Source organism: Choloepus didactylus, chromosome 10 (assembly GCF_015220235.1).
Source record: "Choloepus didactylus isolate mChoDid1 chromosome 10, mChoDid1.pri, whole genome shotgun sequence".
NCBI lineage: Eukaryota > Metazoa > Chordata > Mammalia > Pilosa > Megalonychidae > Choloepus > Choloepus didactylus.
The window spans coordinates 1163996-1186981 of NC_051316.1; the positions used below are offsets into that span (position 1 = coordinate 1163996).

The window sequence follows — 22986 nt, forward strand, 5'->3', positions numbered from 1 at the left end:
ATGGTATGTGAACAATCACAATAAAAAATATATAAAAAGAAAGAAAGAAAGAAATACACAAACAAATAAATCAATACTAGGTGGTAGAGAAATGCCAAATGTGCACAATGATTGTTGCATAAGAGGTCAACAAACTAAGAGTAATGGGAAGATTTGAACCCTTTTATTTTTCAAGGAGATCTTTCCCCCATCTTCAGAAAGAGCCCAGAATGTCATGTAAAACACCCTTGATGACAGTTCTGGAATCATTCAAACATTCATCAGTGGCGGCACATTTTGCCATGATCTATATTAAAAGATGCTGCTCTACATTGCGGTATCCACATGTAAGTGTGAATGAAAGAATTCTGGAATAAAAAGCACAATGTGATGCAACATATACTTCAAAGGCAGGGTGAAGATAATTATATAATTTCAAGTATGGGCAACAAGTCCTCAACCAATAGAAATGGATCTAGTGGGTCTTGGTATTCCTAGGGTGAGATACACACATCAAGTGGTTTGCTTGATTTATACAACAAAATAGCAAACAGAGGAGGATTTATTTGCAAAGGAAATCCAAGAGCATATTAAAATAATTATATTCCAGGATCAATTAGGATTTCCCATGAATGCAGGAGTGGTTCAACCTAAGAAAGTCAATCATTGCTGTACACCACATTAAGAGAGTGAAGGAAAAAACTAACATAATCACCTAAATTGACAAAGAAAAGGAAGCATTATTTCTTGAAAAATAAACTCATAAGACTGGCCATAGAAGGGATGATTCTCAGTATCTGTCCCATAAATCAAGAACTCACAGTGAAAATCATACTCAATAATGGAAGACCAAAATTGGTCCCCAAAATTCAAATCAGGAAAAAGAAAAGATTCCCATTATCACATTGTATGCAACATCATAATGGAAATTTTAGCCAGAGATACAAGTCAAGAAAATATCCATCAACTAAATTATAAGGGAGGTGTAAATGTATTTCTATTTGTGGATTACATGATCTTATGTATAGAAATCCCCTAGAATCCACAAGAAACCTACTAGAGCTCATGAATTAATTTAGTATATTTTCAGGGTAGAATATCAATACTCAAAAATTATTTGTGTTTCTTTGCACAAAAATTAAACACTTTTAATTTTAAATTTTGAAAGCCAAAAAGTTAATGAAATTAAATTCCATTTACAATAGTATTATGAATATATAAAAATAAATTTAATCAAGAATGTAAATGACTTGTACTCTGAAATCTACAAGATATTTTTGAAAGATATTAAAGAAGACCTCAACAAAGTCATATATCTTGTGTTCTTAGCTTGGAAGACATAAATATTGTTAAGGAGTCAATACTACCCAAAGTTTTTCTGGATTTAATATAATCTGAAGTATGATTCAATTGGAATTGTACTTCCCAATATATACAAAAATCAATAAAAAATGGACAAATGACCATCAAATAAGAGGTAAAATCAACAAAATCTTAGTAAGAAATATAGGGGAAAATTAGGATGATGTATTATATTATGCAATGGATTCTTAGATATGAGACCAAAGCATGAGAAAAAAAGAAATAAATATATTTTGGGGATTTATCAAAATTAAAAGTCTTTGTGAAAGAAAATGATAAGAATCCTAACAGAAGGGAAATATATTTGGAAATAATATTCCTCATAAGGGTTTAATATTCAGAATGTATAAAATTGGAACTCAACTACAACAAGAAATTCATTGAAATAAAAAAAAGGATAAAACATCTTGGATAGATATTTTTCCTCCAAAGAAATAATGTAAATGGCCAATAAGTATAGGAAAATTTGTTCAACATTATAAACTATTAGTGAAATGCAAATCAAAAATACTATGAAATAGCATTGTTGCTCTTCACACTACAAATGTCACAATAATATGATGGATATTATTAACCAATAATCAATATAATCTGCTGTCAAGGGTGCATAGATATTAGAACACTTCCACATTGTTTCGTGGTTCGTAAAATGGTGAAGCCCTTTTAGAGAATGAGTTGGCGGTCCCTTGAGAGACAGACAGAGAGACAGAGAGACAGAGAGACAAAGAGACAGAGAGAGATAATATAAGGAGTGGTTGCTTAAGGGTACAGAGTTTCTTATTGGGATAATTGAAAAGTTTGGGTACTGAATTGTGGGGATGGTAGCAAAAAATTGAGAAAGTAATTAATACTAATGAATTTTACCTTTGAAAGTGATTAAAATGGAACATATCAATTGTATATATTGCACCACACTAAAAATTAATAAGAAAAATTAAAAACACCATGACAGAAATGAAGGAAGTGTTTAATGGCCTCATCAGTAGACTGGACACAGGCAAGAAGAGAATCAGTGAACTCAAATAGGTCAACAGAATTTTAATGAACTGAAGCAATAAATGAAATGATGAAATGGATGTAATAAAAGGAGAGAATGTCCAAAGATTACAGAACAATATCAAGTGAGATAATATAGTCATTAGTTAAATATCAGAAGTAAGAAAGAAATAAAGGAATAAAAGAAATATTTAAAAGGAATAAAAGAAATATTTAATGTAATAATAGCAAAGAACTTTCCAAAATTAATGGCAGGCACCTGACCACAGTACCAGGAAGCTCAGAGGAGTGCAGGGAGAATAAATAAAAACAAAATTATCTACGTCTTGGCGTATTATACTCAAACTGCAGGGAACCAAATGCAATGATTAAACCTCAAAAGAAGCCAGGAAAAAAAAATTTACCAATGGAGGAATAAAGATAAAAATTTTGGAGGCTTCTTGTCTTAAAACATATAAGAAAGAAGTGGACTGAAATACCTAAAGGACTGAAAAAAATCACCACTCTAGAATTCTATATCTAATGAATAATCCTTCAAAAGTGAGGGAGAAATTAAGGCTTCATTCCACCCCCCAAAACAACTGAAGGAATTGACCAAAAATTTTGGCCTGCAAAAATATTGAATGTAATTCTTCAAGGAGAAGAAAATGATATAGGTCAAAAACTAGTATCTACCTAAATGAAGGAATAGTATCAGAGATTGTATATATGAAAGGAAAATATTTTTTTTGTTTTTCTTATTCTAAATTGATTTAAAATGTATTTATTCAAAATAATATTAGTAACAATATATGGCATGGTGATGGCATGGTGATAACATGTGTCAAGCTGGTAAAGCACCAGCTACCAATCTCAGTAGAGAAGCCCTACTGCATGGAGGATGACAAAGATCATGAATATGCAGATCACCAAGTGTAGGGGTCCAAACAGGTCTGTCCAGTATATGGTACATGTATAGCACTCACCTAGGAAGGCATATCACAACCAAGCACCGTTTGGAAAAATGCTTTACTCATCTAAAGAGACAGAGATGTAGTAGTATGTGCCATTATCCCACAGCTAGCAGTTTCCTCCCAACAGCCAATGACAGGCAAGGATCTGTACACACTCCTCTTGTGTTGTAGCAAGTAACCCCAATCCCTTCCCACTGGAAAAAGATATCCTAGTGGGATTGACCAGGTGTATTATGATTTACATGCCAGAGCAGTTTTAAGTTCACTGCTCTTCTGGAATGAGGAAGAATCACACAATAAGGAAGAAGAACATGGGTCATGCAAAATCTCACTGAATTCAAGAATGTTCCTTGTCCAGGGCTATGATTGAGCAAGCAGGGGTGGGGCAGTAGTTGGTAAGATTGTTGCTTCCCCAACTGCCTACTCCCTGATCCACTTGCCCTCAAGAAAGAATTTTCAATAGCATGTTCCACTGAGTAGGACCAGTGGCCACCTCAAATTTGAAGGCAGAGATAGATCTGCCTGAATAACCTGATGGCAGTGGCTTATTACAAAGCCTTTCCACTAGGTTTACACAATGTTTAATCAGGGCCATTAGGAGAAACACTACCAGAAGGATCATCAGGCCTCCTGAGAGGAGCATTCCCAACCCAAAGACCCAGGTACTCGGGCTAAGCCAGTCAAAGAAGTCAAAAGAAGAGTTCAAGGGGGATTGCAGCTGTATAGCTGGCAGTCATTCCAATTATGGATGTACCTTCTCTAGTTTAGTTTTGGCCTTTTTAAAATTATTTAGGTAGATGCATCATGATATATTGGCAATAACATAGACACACAGTCCCCTCATTCCTTCCTGTATGGAGGGAAAGCACCAAGGACCAATATACATTCCAGATTGGCATCAGGGGGTCCTCTATGGGGTAGTAGCACTGCCAGAACTGCAAACAAATCCTGGGAAGTGTGCTAAAGAGGGGAAAAGGAAAAGAAAAGGAGTTGTTGAGTATAATGAGATTGGGTTCAGGATCCTACAGGCATACCCCAAGAGGCAGCACTTTTATCCCTACCAAACTCAGAACTTTTTACTCTTCTTTTAAAAGGGAAGTGGTAATTTTACAGAAAAAATCATTCACAAAGTACAGAGTTCTCAAGTACCCACCCCCTTAGGCACTTTTCCAGTTTCCCATATTATTAATATCTTGGGTTACCAGGAAACTTTGTTACAATTCTTCAAAATATTATAATATTAATGATAGTTCATTGTTTACATTAGGGTTCACTGTGTTGTACAGTTAGGTTTTTTATTGATTTTTGTGTTAGTAAGATATATAAAATATAAAATTTCCCATTTTAATGGCTTTCAAATATATAATTCAGGGGTATAATTACATTCACAATGTGCTATCATCACCACCATCTACTGTCAAAAGTTCATCACCCCAAACAGGAGCTCTGTGTAATTTCATTATTAAATCCCCATGCCATACACTCAACCCTGCCCCTGGTAACCCATATTCTCTTTTTCTGATTCTATTACATGTTCAAATTATTTCATACAAGTAAGATAATATAATCTTCAGCCTTTTATGTCTGGATTATTTCACTGAACATTATGCCTTCAAATTTCACATATTTCTAAATTATTATTATTCTTAAAATTTTTTTGAAGTAATGAATATGTTCAAGTGCTGATTATTGTGATGAATGCACAACTATATGAAGATACTGTGAACAACTGATTGTATGTTGTGGATGATTGTATGATATGTGAATATATCTCTATAAAATTGCAGAAAAAATATAAACTGAGGCATATAAGTGCTGGAGAAAACATGGAGAGAGGAATGTACCTACTTACTGTTGATGGGGAGTTGAATGGAGTAGCCTATCTGGGGAACAGTGTGGTGTTTCCACAGGAAGCTAAGAATGTGGGTGTCATAACATCCTGCAACCTCATTATGGGATATATAGTTGGGAGATCTGAGAGCAGGAACACAAATGGACATTTGATCACTGGTGTCTATAGTGAGGGTGTTCTAGTTTGCTAATGCTGCAGAATGCAAAACACCAGAGATGGATAGGCTTTTATAAAATGGGGGTTTATTTCAGTACACAGTTACAGTGTTAAGGCCACAAAGCATCCAAAATAACACATCAGTAATTGGGTACCTTCACTGGAAGATGGCCAATGACATCTGGAAAACCTCTGTTAACTGGGAAGGCACATGGCTGGCATCTGCTCCAAAGTTCTGGTTTCAAAATGGCTTTCTCTCAGGACGTTCCTCTCTAGCAAGCTTGCTTCTCTTCAAAATGTCACTCACAGCTGCACTGGGTTCAGTCTCTTTGAGTCAGCATGTTTTATATGGCTCCACTGATCAAGGCCCACCCCGAATGGGTGGGGCCACACCTCCATGGAAATATCCCATCAGTTATCATCTACAGTTGGGTGGGGCATATCTCTGAATCCAAACATTCCAACTTAATCCCCACTATTATGTCTGCCCCACAAGATTGCATCAAAGAATATGGCTTTTTCTGGGGGACATAATACATTCGAACCGGCACAGAGAGTATTCACAATTTTCAATGTAAAGAGGTGACCTAAGTGTACATCAACTGATGAACAAAATGGTGAACTGTGCTGTATATATACACTAGAATATTGAACAGCTGCAAGAAGGAATGAAGCTGTGAGACATGCAACTAGGTGAACGGATCTTGAGACAGCATTTTGAGTGAAGTACACCAGAAACAAAAAGACTAACATTATAATATCTCTCTAATATGGACTAACTTATAATGTGTAAACCCTGAGAATTGAATCTTAGATCTCTGCTTATCAGGGGAATGCTTATTGTAATGGTCCCTAGATTGTAAGCTCACAGCAGTCACATCTATTCCTGAGTTGTCATGTTTACCTCTAAATTCTGAGGTGCCGAGCTTTTTGTGAATAAACTGCTTGGTCTCTGGAACTTTGGGTATCTGTGCGACACCTGAAATTCAGAGCTAGAGCTTGGCAGCTATGAATGTCAGTATTATCCCTTACAGCAACTGTTAAAAAAAGCTGAAGAAGAGTTCACACCTTAATTACAGCTATGAATGAGATGGATCTGGTTAGGACTAAGGCAAATCACATCAAAGGGTAAAAGATGATATTGGCTGTGCTTTCAAACTTCAACTTCTATGTGAGACCAAGGGAAGAGATGTTTATTTGTTGCAGGTTCTATATTTTCTGCAACACACTGAATAATTTAACTTGTATCATCAGTTTATTCAAACACCATAATTACATGGAACTTTAAATAGGAAATGGGATCTGGTAGGTTTGTACAGGTTAGTGTGAATTTCTGATACATCCCAAAGTAATTTGGGCCAAAAATGAGGATGTACTTGCAGGCCCCTCCTGGGAAACTGGGGAAGAATTCAGAAATGTTGGACTTCCTCACCTGGGTTTTACTTGTGTTCTAGCAAACATTGAGGATTGACAGTCTAGTAGGATGAGACCTCGATCTTGGGGCATGCCCTTGTGGAGCTTGCTGCTGCAAAGGAGAAGGTGAGCCTCCTTATAATTGTGCCTAAGAATCTCTCCCAGAGAACATTTTGTTGCTTATATGTGGCCCTTTCTCTTTCTCTAAGCCCATGTGTTGGGTGAAATCACTGCCCTCCCCAGTACATGAAACATGACTCTCAGGGATGAGAAAATTTTCTTGACCAAAAGGGGAAAGTGAAATGAAATAAAATAAAGTTTCAAAGGCTGGAAGATTTCAAATGGAGTTGAGAGGTCATTCTGGAGGGCATTCTTATGTGCTATATAGATATTCCTTTTTAGTTTTTAGTGTATTGGAATAGCTAGAAGGAAATACCTGAAACTGTTGAACTGCAACCCAGTAGAATTGATTCTTGAAGATGACTATATAACTATATAGCTTACATGGTGTGACTGTGTGATTGTGAAAACCTCATGGCTCACACTCACTTTTCCCAGTGTACGGACAGATGAGTAGAAAAATAGGAACAAAAACTAAATGAAAAACAGGGTGGGATGAGGGGAGATGGAATGTTTTTCATGTTCCTTTTTGCTTTTATTTTTATTTTATTTATTTACTTTTTTTTTGGAGTAAGAAAAATGCCCAAAAGTTGATTCTGGTGATGAAGGCAAAACTATATGATGATACTGTGAATAGTTGATTGTACACTCTGGATGGTTACAGGGTATATGAATATATTTCAATAAAACTGCATAAAAACTGTATCATACAAGTGGTGTCTAAATATGTTCTCAAATTCTGTAGGTTGTCTTTTTACTTTATTGAAAAATTGTTTTATGCCCCCAAATTTTTAATTTTGATGAAGTACAATTTATCTCTTTTTCTTTCGTTGCCTGTGCTTTTGGTGTAAAGTCTGAGAAATTATTTCCTATCACAAGGTCCTGAAGACACTTATGTATTTTTTCTTCTAGAAGTTCTGTAGTCTTGGTTATTATACAGTGTCAGTTTGGATGTACTATGTCTCCCCAAATGCCATTATCTTTGATGCAATCTTGTGGGGGCAGGCTTATTAATGCTGATTAGGTTGAAACCTATTGGTTCAATGTTTCCATAGAGATGTGACCCAATCAACTGTGGGTGAGATCTTTCATTGGTATATTACTATGGAGGTGTCACCCCATCCATTCAAGGTGGGTCTTTATTAGACCACTGGAATTCTTTAAAAAGAGCCACACAGGTCCAGATGCAGAGCAGCTGTGAGTGACATCTTGGAGAAGAACTGAGAGTAACATTTTGGAAGAGCTGCAGCTGAGAGAGGACAAAATGTCCCAAGAGCAACATTCAGAGACTGCCATTTTGAAACACAACCTGGGAGAAAGTGAATGCCAGCCACATGCCTTCCCAGCTATCAGAGGTTTTCTGGACACCATTGGCCATCCTCCAGTGAAGGTACCTGATTACTGACATGTTACCTTGGACACTTTATGGCCTTAAGACTATAACTTTGTAACCAAATAAACCCCCTTTATAAAAACTGATCCATTTCTAGTGTTTTGCAAAAAGACAGCATTAGCAAACTGGAACAGATTTTGGTACAAAGAGTGGGGTGCTGCTGAGTTTACAAATACCAAACATGTTGGAACAGCTTTTTAAATGGATAAGGGGGAGATTCTGGAAGAACTGTGAGGAACTTGATAGAAAAGGCCTAAACTGCTTTCAAGATACTGTTTGTGTAAATATGGACTCTAAAGATACTTCTGATGAGGTCTTGAGTAGAAATGGTTAGTTCATCTTTGCCAACTGGAAGAAAGGCAATCCTTATTTTAAAGTGGCAGAGAATTTGGCAAAATTGTGTCTTGGTGTCAGATGGAAGGCAGAATTTGAAAGCAATGAGCTGGGATACATAGCATAGCAGATTTCAACACTAAATATAGAGAGTGTGGCCTACCTTCTCCTTGAAGCTTATAGTAAAATGTGACAGGGCAGAGATAAGCTGAGAAGTGAACTCTTGGGTAAAAAGAAACCAGAAATTGATGGTTTGGAAGATTCCAGGCTTCCAGAAAGTGAGCCCCAGAGGCTACAGCCCCACATGAGGATTTAACCAAACATGGAACCTGGTCACCATTTCAGTACAAGCTGGCACTGCAGATGGGGTTATCCAGAAATGATGTGTGGAAAGTCCTATTGTTTGACAGTTTTGACCCCTGTGTGTTTCCTGCCAAACCAATGAGATTTTTGAGAGTACTGTATATACAGAGCCACTGCTGGTGTGGACTGTAAGGGATACAGAAGCGATGAATTGAAGGAAAAAATCCTTCAAGGACAGAATCATGCAAATTGAGTTCTGGAGTCAAGAAGTCTTGGTTGGGGAGAGCAGCCCACACATGTGGAAAGGGTGAGTTTGCCCCAGAGATCAAGGACAGGCATTCCACCTTGATGCTCAGGAATAGTGTTGCCACCCCAGGCCTCAGAGAGGGTGGAGCACATTCCCCAAGGATTGGGGAGAGTCTGGCTGCCACCCCACTGTTTGGAGAATGGAGAGCCTTTGTCCCAGAGAGGCAGAGTCCAGGTGGCACCCCAATATTTAAGCAGAGTGGGGCCAAAAATAAGGTGGTCTCCCCAATGTGTGCATATGTTGGACCACTCACCCTAGTGTTTGGAAAGTAAAGGGCTGCTGTGAAGGTCCTTGGAAAAGGTTGGACTCCCATTTTCTCAAGCTCCAAGGATAGAGCATCATTCTATAAATTACTCTCAGACTTTGAAATCTAATGGAGTTTGTCCTACAGGTTTTAGGAACCGTTTTGGTCCTGTTAACCCTGTTTTCCTTTTAGTTTCTCCATATGGCAATGGGAATGTTTATTCTATGACTGTCCCTCCTTTGTATATAGGAAGCAGATAACTTGTTCTGGGTTTCAGAAGTCCACAGCTAGAGGCAAATTTTGCTTTAGGACAGACCATCCCAGTAACTGATTTTGATGGGATCTTGTAGTTAACTATTGTTCCTGGAATGATTTAAGTTTTTTTGTGATATTGTGATGGGATGGATGTATCTTGTATATGGAAAAATCATGTCATTTTGGAGTCCAGGGGGTGGAATGTGCCAGTTTGTATGTACTATGTCTCCCAAAATGCCATTATCTTTGATGCAATCTTGTGGGGACAGGCTTAGTATTGATTAGGTTGAAACCTATTTGTTCAGTGTTTCCATGGAGATGTGACTCAATCAACTTTGGGTGAGAACTTTCATTGGTATATTTCTATGGAGGTGATACCCCATCCATTCAAGGTGGGTTTTTGTTGGATCACTGGAGTACTTTAAAAAGAGCCACACAGGTCCAGATGCAGAGAAGCTGTGAATGACATCTTGGAGAACTGAGAGTGACATTTTGGAAGAGCTGCAGCTGAGAGAGGACAAAATGCCCCAAAAGCAACCTTCAGAGAATGCCATTTTGAAATGCCACCTGGGAGCAAGTGGATACCAGCCGAATGAATTCCCAACTAACAGATGTTTTTCTGATGCCAATGGCCTTTCTCCAGTGAAAGTACCTGTTGTTGATGCCTTACCTTGGACACTTTATGGCCTTAAGATGGTAACTTTGTAACCAAATAAACCCCCTTTAAAAAAGCTGATTGATTTCTGGTGTTTTGTGAAAAGGCCACATTAACAAACTGAGACATATACTTAGATTTATTAAAATCCATTTTGAGTTTATTTTTTATATGGTGTGAGGAAAGTTTCCACTTTCAATCTTTCACATGTCATTATCCAGTTTCCCAAGCACCATTTGTTGAAGAGGCTATTCTTTATCAATTGAGTTGAACTGGCATCTTTGTCAAAAATAAATTGGCCAAAAATGTGAGTTTCTACAGTCAAACTCTCAATTTCATTTCATTGTTCTATATGTCTTGTCAATGCCATGTTGTTTTAATTACTATATCATTATAATAAGTTACTTTTATGAAAGAGGATATGTTAAAAAGAAATTCCCACAATTTCCACACTCAGCTTGACTATCTTGACATCATCTCCTCATCCTCTGTTCCTTTTCTTCTCCCCTTCTGTATTAATTATCTGACGTTATATAACATACTACTTCAAAACAATGAATATTAGCTTACACAGTTTCTGAGAACCAGGAATCTGAGATTGGCTTAGGTGGGTACTTCTGGCTCATGGTGTCTCCTGAGGATGCAGTCAACCTGTCAGCCAGTGCTGCAGATACCTGGAGGTCTGACTGGAGTTGGAGGATCTGCTTCCAATCTCACTCATTTGACTGTTGGCAGGAGGCTTCCTTAGAGCAAGTGATCTGAGAGTAAGACAAAGAAACTGAGAGAAAACTCATAGCATCTTTTATAAACTAATACTGGAGTGCCATACTATCACTTCTGTGATATCCTATTGGTTACACAAACAAATCCTGGTAGAATGTGAAAGGAGACTACACAGGACCATGACTACAGTGGGCAGGGATCATTGGGGGCCATTCTGGAGGCTGGCTACACTCACCCTTGACTTTGCGCCTTCTATGATAAGTTTTTTTCTTCTTTGTTTTAATAAGAACATATTGGTAATGATTTTATTTCAGAAAATAAGTGAGGGGACTGGTAAGATATTGTAACTGGTTCAAAGGACAATCCAAAGAGCAGGCATGGGCACTGGCTGTAAGAAATGCCAAAATGAGTCTGCAGGACAGACAAGCACATGAGCCACTAGAGTTTCTAAAACTTAGAAGAAGTGGCAGAACACCAGAGGGGTGCCCCAGACAGAAAACTCTGAGGATCTTTTCCCCATTCCTCCATCTTCACTTTTTCCCCTGAAATGTTAGAGACAAATCCCAAAGACTGAGCAACTTGATAAGAAGGGGCCAATCACTCAAGTGTCATATAAATAAATTGATGCTTGGTCCTACCAATTGTGCATTCTGAAACAAAATCACATTTCCATCATAGAGTGCATTAGGAAACCAATGTTCTTAAAGGAAGAAAATAATTTTTCTGAGGTAGTAAACATTCTCAAGTATGGACAAGTGTGTTGATAAAAGGTATATGCAAGAGTTATGTTCAAACTAAAAGGAAACTATTGATGATATGGCTCAGAGTTAGTTCTAGAGTCAAGGTCCAAAGAGACATTTTGAGGGAGCAAAAAGAATTCTGTTTGCTAATAAGGAAATGATTTCTTGGGTATCATCAATAATGTGACTTTTTCAGTCAGATTATAAATCAAATAGAATTGCCATTCCATTTTTAGCAGTTGTAATTGCACATTAAGATAAGTGCTGAGGAGAATGAAGCAGTGTATTTTTAATATATATTTTAAATACATATAAAATATATATACACACATATGTATACATTTACATAAATATGTACACTTAAAAGCATATAAATATATGTATATATATTTTACATTTTCCAACCAGTGTTTAACAGACTAAAAAGAAAATAATTGACCACAAATATAATTTCAGTCTTGGAAAAGTAAATTATATATGTACATCTATTTCACAATACATATATATGCATGCAGACATATACAAGTGTAAGAATATATACATGTACACATTTGTATGTACATATGTATATGTTCATGTGTATATTCACTTTAGCACAGGGAATCAGTTTGCTTATTCCAATGGCAATTCAAGACTGATCTTAGTTCTGGACTTCCTCTCCTTTGCTTCCCTGCGACTATCAAGTAAGGGTTTATCAACAGTGTAGAGTGGGCTGGCCCAGCCACAAAGGTAATTTTCCCAAGGACCTGGACATCCCCCTGAGACTAGGGGAGAGGGTGGGCTGAGAGAAGATTGGGATGGCTGGGCACTTCTGTTCTGGTAGCTGTCCAGCTGCTTTCATCATTTCCTCAGTGATAGGAGTCAGGGCAGTGGATGCAGAGAGGGAGGAGAGCAGTAGTGGTGGTGCTGTCACTCACAGTGCAGCAAGCCAGAAATCCTGCATGGCAGAAGTGCTGGAGGGCAGTGAGCATGATGGTGGCCTTTCATGTCAAGCCTCCCATCAGGGACCAAGATCACCTGCATCCCAGCTGCCAGGGCTGCCTCTGCCCCATTGGGGGCATCTTCAAACACAAGGAACTTCTCCACAGGTGCAAAAGGAGAAAATATCTTGATGCAAGTTAGACAGATGGCAGGATTTGGTTTGCCACTCTTCACTTCAGGATCATTTCCCAAAATGATATGGTGAAAAAAACTGAAGTACTCTTTGTGTGTACTTGTTCTCACTTCAACCGATGTGGACCCTGAGCTTGGAGCAAGAACAAAAGGTGTGTTCTGTTTTTGTAGGTGGTGGCTGATTTTTTGGACACCTGGCAACACAGCAGCCATGGAGAACAGCTGTTTTAACTTCATTTGGCTTTCTTCCACCTCTTTGGTCATTGGAAGCTGCAAGACTGGTGATCACCTGTGCCATTTCTAATGCTGTTTTCCCCATCACTAGAGATTTTACATCCCAGGTGTATTGCTTGTCATAGCGACCACATATGTCTTGAAACGCCACTGAATAGAGCCTTTTGGTATCCAGAACGAGGCCATCCATGTCAAAGATGAGGTGGGTGATGGGTTGCAGTGGGGGCAAGGGCACCACCATGGTGCCACCTCCTCAGCCAGGTGGGGGAGGCTATCAAGTTTTTAACAGCAAGTATGAGCTTTCCAACTTCTTTCTCAAAATGGCATTTGTTGTTATAGACCCCATATCCTTCCTTAAACATCTGGTGATTACCTTTTCCATTTCTGCAAGCAAGGTTCTTGGGATTTTCAGCAGGATTGAATTGAATATGTGAATCACTCTGGGTAGAAATGATATCTTTATAATATTTAGTCTTCCAATCCATGTACATGTACATATAGAAATATATCCATGTATATTTAGGTGTTCTGTGATTACTTTTAGCAATGTTTTTTAGTTTTCCATGTCCAACTCATTTACTTCCTTAGTTAATTTTTTTACTAGATATTTGATTCTTCTACTTGCTATTGTAAATGGAATTTTTTCTTGATTTCTTCTTCACATAGTTCATTACCAGTGTGAAGAAACATAACTGATTTTGTAAGTTGATTTTGTACCCTGCCACTTTGCTGAATTTGTTTAATGTATCTAGTAGCTTTGTCGTGGATTTTTCAGGAGTTTCCCTACATAGTATCATGTCATATGCAAATAGACATATAAACTAATTAGAGTCCACTGATGCAGAAATAATCCCACACATACAAACATATTTCTAATTTAGTTTTTACAAGGGTCACAAGTACATTCAATGAAAAGAATATTTTTTTGAATAAATGGTGTGGGAAAACTGAATTGCTGAATGCAAGTTGGACTTCTTTACAAAAAAAAAGAAAAATTAACAAAAAATGGATAACAACCTAAACTTATGAGCAATGGATGGATTCTTAGATATGACATAAAAATCATGAGCAAAAAATTTAAAAAAGAGATAAGTTGGAATGCATCAAAATTAAACATATTTTTGCATCAAAGGGCATTGTACTAAAGTGAAAGGAAAATAAATATAAAATGGAATAAAATAGCTGCAAGTAATATATCTGATAGGGGTTTAATATCCAGAATAAATAAAGAACTCCTAAAATTCAACCTCAGAAAGACAACACACTTCAAATAATGGATGAAGCTCTTGAATAGACATTTCATCAAAGATACACAAATGGCCAATAAGCATATACAAAGATGTTCAACTGTCATTAAGGAAATGCTAATCAAACCCACAATGAGATACACTTCAAACCCACTAGAATTGCTATTTTTTTTAAAAAAAGAAAATAAGTGTTGATTAAGATGTGGAGAAATAAGAACATTTATATATTGTTGGTAGGATGATTAAACAGAGAAACCACTCCAGGAATCAGTTTGGCAGTTTGCAAAAACATTGAACATAAAATTACTATTTGACCTGACAATTCCACTCCTAGGTATATACCCAAAGAATGAAAGAATTGAAAACAGGGGCTGAAACAGTTAGTCTTACACAATTTTCATAGTAGCTTTATTCCCCTATACCCAAAAGGTAGAAACAACCCATGTCTACTTACAGAATAATGAATAAACAAAATGTGGAGTATACAAAAAATGGAATGTCATTCAACCATGAAAATGAATAAAGTTCTAATATGTGCTACAATATGGATGAAAATTTTGTTGCATATATTTTACCACAATAAAATTTTAAAATAATCTATCAATCCACATATATGTTGCTAAGTGAAAGAAGCATGTCTAAAGAGACTATGCATTTCATTACATCATTCCAATTATACTCCATTCTGGACAAAACAAAAGTATAAAGACAAGAAAGGATCAGACCTTGCCACAAATGGAGAAAGACTGGCTAGAATGGGTGAATTTTTAAGCTGAACTTCTCTCATGATACTATTAGGTGAATACATGGCATTATGCATTTTTAAAAAGCCACAGAATTTTATAGATCATAGAATAATTCTTAATGTATGTAGATTATTATAATTCATTAAGGAAGACAGGAGATCCCATGGAAGAATGCAGAATATAACTTTTACAAATGTATTAATACCACTGAAGTTTATGGAAATAAGGCAAAGTGTTGATCTAAGTAACTTTGAAAGTGAGTGGAGTTTGTAAAATTAAAGGCACAAGGAAATGCACATAAGAAATGTACCCTACATGATAAAGTTGTTTCCCATGGGGTATGGTTTAACAATTATGATCCTGACTGTTTGCAGTACTGTTACACATATATAAGAGCATTTCACATGTACTGAATGGATGGCAGATGCTGGGAGCCAAGTTTCTCATTGTTGGAGTGCCTAGTGACCAGAACTTGGTTGCTTATAGCATTCTTCAATAAAAGGAACTATGATTCTTTGGAGAGATGGCTGATTCTAGGTCTGGGGCAGATGAACTAGGGGTATCTTGTGGTACAAAAATATAAGGGAGTGCTCTAAGTAAGAAAACAAAAAACACATTGTTTGGGGTATGTCAAGGGACTCAGAAATTAACTCAAAGAGCTCCAAAATTCCAAAGCTAAACAATTGGAGCAACAAAATAAACAACAAAATAATGAATTATAATACAAAATATAAAATAAACATACTGATATAAATAAATATTTAATAAATAAATGAGGGAGAAGAGGCAAATCTCCCATGATGAAAACTTACAAATAATTTATGTGGATTGTCTACTTTCCATGAGGGGAAGCACACATTCCTACTACTTCAAAGTGAACTATGCATAGAGGCTTCTCTCCAAAGAGTATAGAAAGGAAATGGAGGGCGGGTTGGGGAGCAGTGAAGAAGTAATATTGCAATGGAGAAGCCTGTCAAACACTACTTCATCCAGGTAATCAAAGTTAACATTAATCATAAGCGACGTTGATAATATGGACTCTTTATATGATGCAATGAGAATAAAACTTTTCTTGTGGTCATCCTCCAACAAATCCACACATTTGGGGTTAAGCAATCCATATAATTGCCATTGTTTCAGGTCAGTTCATGTGTTCACATTGCAAAAGGGTCTCACCCATTGTGATGCTGTAGCAAAATGGGAGTTTTCACCCTCCTCATTTTTGCTGGCCAGCAAAAGATCCAGTTACAGATTCTTAAATGTAGGTCAGCTTCATAGGACCACTTCAACACAAATTATCTTAGGTTGATTTTCCTCAGAAGCAAATACCAAGTGCAAGTAATATATTTTGGTAATCATCTCAGGACACATCAGGAATGGATGCTGGGGTTGCATTTGAAGCACTGGAAAAATGACAATCTTCAATACATGAGATAGCAATGCATGGGGAGCTATGACAGACATTGAATAAGAGGCTAAAAAGCTAAGAGCTGTGGGTGTTTTGGAGCTGAGTTAGTATGCAAGGTGAGGTAACCTCGATCCCCGGGGGCAGGTGGCCAGAGTCTATTGGAATGTACCATCAAGTAGATTTCTGGCCCCATTGAAAAGCTCATAGATAATTACCCATTTTGACTAAAATTGATTTTTAAAAAAAGGCTGCTGTATAGCCAGTGCTCCATGTAAAAGTAGAGGTGAAAAGATTCTGGACTAAAAGGGGCCATGTCATTTCACATGCATTTCATAGGCAAAGTGAACATGCTTTCAAAATGTTCAGTTGGGATTTAACAAATAGGAATAGAGAGAACAGACACTGGAAATCCTAGCTGAGATATATGTGGGCATCCATCATGATGTTTCTTGATTACAGAACAAGAATATATAAAGAAAATATAAAGTGCTGGAGAGCAGAATAATAGTGTGAGGAATGATTGTGTAGAATAATAATTTTCTACCACTCAGCTTCCTATTCCAAATCATTTTTTTTCATTCTGTGAGTAGATAAAATGAAAGGGACATTAGGTCCCCTGCAGGAAGGACCATCCAATGCAACAAGTAAATGTCATTGCTACACACCAATCCTTCCCCAAAGGAACGAAATGCCATCTGCCAGAGAATGGCACACTGGGGAAAACAGAAATACTGAGATCTTTCAAGAGTGATTATCTAAATTCTTAGCTGACTCTACAGGATGCTCTGTTCTAATGAAATGTCCCTCTTGTCACTAATACAATGACCTACATGAGGAATATGTGTATTCCATCACAACATAAATCTTTTGGTTGGGTCCCAGGTTCCCAATTCAGGACAAATGGTTTTATTAGGAACATGGTAAGGTGTCCTTTAAAGCGAAAGCTAGGGCTGCTACTGGCCATGTTGAGATCCTCATGAAGACATGTTCCTGGTGGACAAATTCTGAAAAATTTTATACTTTTCTGCTGAAATAGAATTTCTAAGAAGCCATATTTTTTGTGGATTGATCCTTCTTGCTAGAGTTCTTATCAGTGCCCCTTAGATAAGATCTACTTACTCTCTGTTAGAAGAGGCCAACCTGTGTGTGAATAGCCTCTGACTTCTGATTGAATTTGGCTCAGGGTGAGGTGTATTTTATTCTGTGCTCTGCAGATTTCCCTTGCCTCTTCAGACCTGAAGATCCTATTACACAGCTTCTAGGAGTATTAGTATATGACATCTCTAATGTAAGCCTATCTCAAGAAATTGCCCTGGATTGAAGAAAACTGGCTAGCCAAACATCATGCTCCTTTCTGGGGGCAGCCCAGATCCAGTGAATTCTCCCAGAGGTTCCATGTAGGAGGGACCACTTGGCTGAATGTGGTACAAGTCTTATGGGTCACCCTAGTTCCAGAATTCCTCAAAGGAGCTGCTGAGACCTTGGTTGTGACTGAACTTCAGTTCAATTCCCTGCACCCAATTCTGTTTCCTTTGTTCCTCATTGTGTTAAACACAGGAGCACTCCCACAAAATTTACTATATGCAAATCTCTAAAAGCCTATTTTCCAAGAATGTCCTAGTGTGCCTCTGGATGTGTGGAAGATAACAGTAGAGTGATATTTATTCCTCTTGCTTTCAGACAGCTGGTTTATGGCTTCTTGGCCTTGTACTCTAGCCAGGCTCACAGTACCTGTTATGGCCTTTTCCATGTGGCTGGTCTATATGAAGTCTGGTAACTACTCCCTCCTCCTGTACCTTCATGAGTAGGTGTAGCAAATTTTCCTGCTCTTGCCATATTGAGGTCCTGCACAAGCTCTCTTTGGCTACCCTCAATTTTGTCCACATATTTATGAATACATCTCTATTAATCTCAACTGATTCCCAGCTTTACTGAACTTTCTCTTTCAGGATGGATTTCTTGCCAGTACATTCTTTTATTCCCCAAATCAGAGCTTCACTGACCTTCATTTCCATATCTCCTAAAATCTTCCGGAAGATTTGATCTCCATAAGGCAAATGCTAGAGCACCATATGATCTAACTATGACACATAGCATTCAGAACAAGAAAAAAGAAACACTTTACTATATTATAAATCATTTATATTTTATGGAAGATTTTCTTTGAAAACTGATATACTCCTTATACCTGAAGTACAACTTGTTCTTACATAGGGGCCTGGGATTCTGCATAGAGAATAAGATAAGTTGACTTTAAATATAGACTCTTCATTTGTTAGCAAGCATATCCTGGTTCAGAGGGGAATTTGCTACTTGGGTAAGAGTCATCATCCAAAATCAGAATATTTTCTGACAGTTATAAGCAAATTAATCATTATAACATTCCCATGATCATGCCAAATTTAGTTACAGGGGGAAAAACAGCTGAACTCTACAATGGGCTACCTTACATTTCAATTACTATCTTTGTCAATAGTTGATCTCTCAATATCACACTTTTTAACCTTCCCCATTATGAAGGTTTAGACAAGTAATACAAGAATCACACTAGCTAGATGCTTAATGTATTTTTAAATCATCTTCTCTTTTCAAATCTATTCATTTAAATTGTACTTTTGGTCAGAAATTTTTTTAAATTCATTTAATGAATCACATATTTCTGAAAGCATGTAAGGAAGAATTTTTAAGTCCTGGGATAGTTTCTGAAAATTAAACATCTTGGCTTCCCCAGCGTCAGTCTTATACAGACCTGGCATATTAATTAAGAAGATGGTATTTTTAGCTAAAAACCATGAGGCTGCATGCCTCCCCCTCCACATGGACCAACCTAGACAATGATATAAGTGAATCAGATGCAGCCAGACTAGAAATCCTTCCTTCACCTGCAGTGGTGCACTAAGGTGATGCTTCTAAGAAGGAATGGAGATCCAGCCTGTTGAAGGTCACCATCTTTATCTTACATGAGTAGGTAATGCTAATGCCTTATTATTTAGTATCATGCTTGCAAATTTTTAACTCCAGAAAATTCATGTTTATACCATTTCTTTGATAAAATTTTCAAATGAAATTTTCTCTATTATCCATTTTATATTCTGAAGAACTAAAATATATGCTAGTTGATAAAATTATCAGGTCAAAAACTCTTGTCATTTCAATCAAATAAATGATTTGAGTGTTACTACTTTATTTTTTATGGAAATGAATGATTAAGGCTATCAATATCCTAGAACAAAGATTTACAGTTTAAATCACATATTTGGGGAACAGGGATGGGAAAATACAGAAAGATGCTAGGTACTCTTCTAATTTTCTGCGATTACTTAAAGAGCAATTAACTAGAAAAATGTGGGTGTATGCTTGTGCCATCCAAAAAGACAAGAGTTGTGATTAAAATAAAAAGAAAATTTTAAGTAAAGGATTATATAAAAAGAATAAACTGTATTTGAGAAATCTCTAGATTTCTGAGGCCACAGTGGATATGGTAAAAGAAAACTTTTATTTTCTAGCAAGTCAATTATTCTGCTTCTAAACTAGTCAATTTCAAGTTTCCATTCTTTTGTTTAAAACCATTACAGATACTTTATTTACACAGTGAAATATTTCCTCATTTTAAATTTGATACATACTTTCCATCCATTGTCAATTCTGTTAGACTATATACAAGATAATTGCTGGGATTTTTTTAGGTTCCATGTCTTTTAACTAGCAGCAATTATTTCACTTGCATATATGAAAATGTAATCAAGAATTTTTAGCAAGACAAATTTAACAGCATTATAATTTAGAGAAATATAATCACCATTACTCATTTTATTTAATTGTTTCTTGAACTGATCATTCCATTAAATAAACCAAACACTATACCATTCTGACTAGACAATTACATCCATGATTCATTACTTTTATACATTTATTTCTACTAAAAAGATAATGCATAGATATGTTGCCAGTATCCATTGAAAGGTTAAGAGCTAATAGGTTCCAATTTTTCATAAAAAGTACTTAGCTTTAGTAAGAAAACCCATAAGAAAGTCTATTGAATAAACAAAAAAAAACATGCAAGTTATTGAAATTATTATTTGTTAGACACCTGAATGTTTCTCAGTTAATTCAGAAGATTAGCTCACATTACTATTTTCATGCTATTTGTGTTTGCTTGATCAGAACATGAAAAATATCTAGAATCTAATATCAAACATCCCATTAACTTGATATTTAAATATACACTTATGTGAAGTAACATGAATAAAAGAGGTGCACATGGAGTTTATTACAAAGAACTTTCTCATTTTTTTTTCTGTTTTCTCTAGCAACAATCAAGGAAGTTTTATTTCCAAATTCACATATTATTTAGCAAAAAATTAGTTTCAGGAAATTTCCCATGAACCTACAAATGTTAATTATTTTGTAAACACATTAGAAAGGTATATCACCTCTCAAAAATAATGCAGATGGTATTAATACAAAAACAGAAGTCCCCAAGTCAAAGAAACGTGTCAGGGGGTCCTTTAATTTCTTCAGGAAATGATGCTCAGAATCATAACTGGAGATTTCATAAAGCAACTATGTGTAGAGTGTCCAGATCTCAAAGTGTTAGAGAACACATGAAAACTTTGGCTCAGGTATAAGTGCATTTCCATGACATCTAACTCTTATACAACCAAACCAAACCCTCAAATAGTGTGCTATCAGTACAATGATGATGCAATGAATTTAACATTGCTGTGTAGAGTGGGTGGAGAAGGCACATACATGAAAGAAATGGACTCATTCTCCCATGCAACTTTTTCCATGAATTAGAATATCTACAAGATCATATCCTTATGATTGAATAAGCCTCTCATCTCTGCATCTCTGGCCAGATTTATTCAACACACTAGAATAATTGCAGCCCCAGCATATCAGAGATGAAGATGTTTTTAAGGATTTAGACTGTTCTTGGGACAGAAGAAGGAATTAATTTATCTTTATGGTCCTTTGAATAAATAAGGAATTTACACTTTACCCTATAAAGTTCTTGCTCATGTGTCTGTGAAAGTACTCATCACATCACAACACCTTCTGTGTACAGTTAATGAAAGTGTGCATTATGATTAGAGTCTTGCACTAGGGGAAAAGATTTGAGAAAGTCATTTTTGCTTTCTGTGTATAACTCTGTAAATTCAAACTAAGTTATAAAACTTCCAGATTAAATTGTGTTTCCATATGTAGCCCTAATCTTTCCAGTTCCTAAATCTGAGAAAATAACTCAATGTGTGGAATGAAAAAAAATGCCTTCTGGGAATGATACCTATGCAAGTAAATGTTTTCCATTAAAATTTGATGTGTTACAAATGTGTAACCATCATGATCAACTACCTAGTTTTATATATTAAAACAATTATATTTCAAATTATACTGACTCTGAGCCATGTGAGATAAACAAAAAATAAATAATAAATTCTGTAAATCATTTTTCCTGTCCATTTACTTGGTGTCAAATATAACAAAACCAGACATATAAAGTAGATGGCTTTACCAACAATTTTGTTTACTTATATCATTTAATCAAAACTCATCTGTAAAATACTTTTCCTGGAAATGTTGAGAGGAAAAATATTGAAGGTAATTCTGGTTTTATTTTTAAAAGTTTTTATTAGGCACATTTTCAAGATACAGAAAAATAAACAGAGAAGTATTCTGACCCCCTATGTCAAAATAAAGCATTTCTAACTATTTTATCATTTTGCCTCTCTTGGTTTATCTCTTTGCCATGTTCTCATTCTTTTTCTTATTTTTTGGCATTTTCAAGCAAATTCAGATATTGTAATATTTCACCTACAATTACATAAGCATCTCCAGCAAATAAGGATTTTGTGTTTTAATATAACCATAATTGCATTATAGTACCTAAACATTCATAACAATTCCTTTATATAATATGACAAGAAAACAATAATCAATATCATCTATGGTGTGAAAAACATTTTTTAATTATAGTAACAAGTGTATAATCTGAAATTGCCCATTTCAACTACATTCAACTGTACAATTAAATAGTATCAATTACATTCATGATACACTAATATTGTTACCATTGCCAATATTGTTTAACCCAACTTTTTCATCACCTCAAACAGAAACTCTGCACCTATTTAACAATAACTCTCCCCACTGTCACCCTGAGTTAACCTAAGGTATACTATGTGCCTGCGTGAGATTTGTTTCTTCCATGTATTTCAGACAAGTGAGATAATACAATATTTGTACTTTTGAATCTGGCTTATTTCACTTAACATGATGTCTTCCAGTTTCATCCATGTTGTGCATGCATATCATAACTTTGTGTCTTTTTATGACTAATTTTCCAGTACATGTAAATATCACATTTTATCTACACATTTACATTATGTTTCACAGTTGGTTTGCTTCCACCTTTTAGATATTGTGAGTAATGATGCTACAAACTTTGATG

General features: G+C 36.1%; 1 pseudogene; it reads right to left on the reverse strand.

The window, feature by feature from the left end:
- Nucleotides 1–12693: 12693 nt before the first annotated feature.
- LOC119505124 lies at nucleotides 12694–13372 on the reverse strand (annotated as a pseudogene).
- Between the last annotated feature and the right edge of the window lie 9614 nt (nucleotides 13373–22986).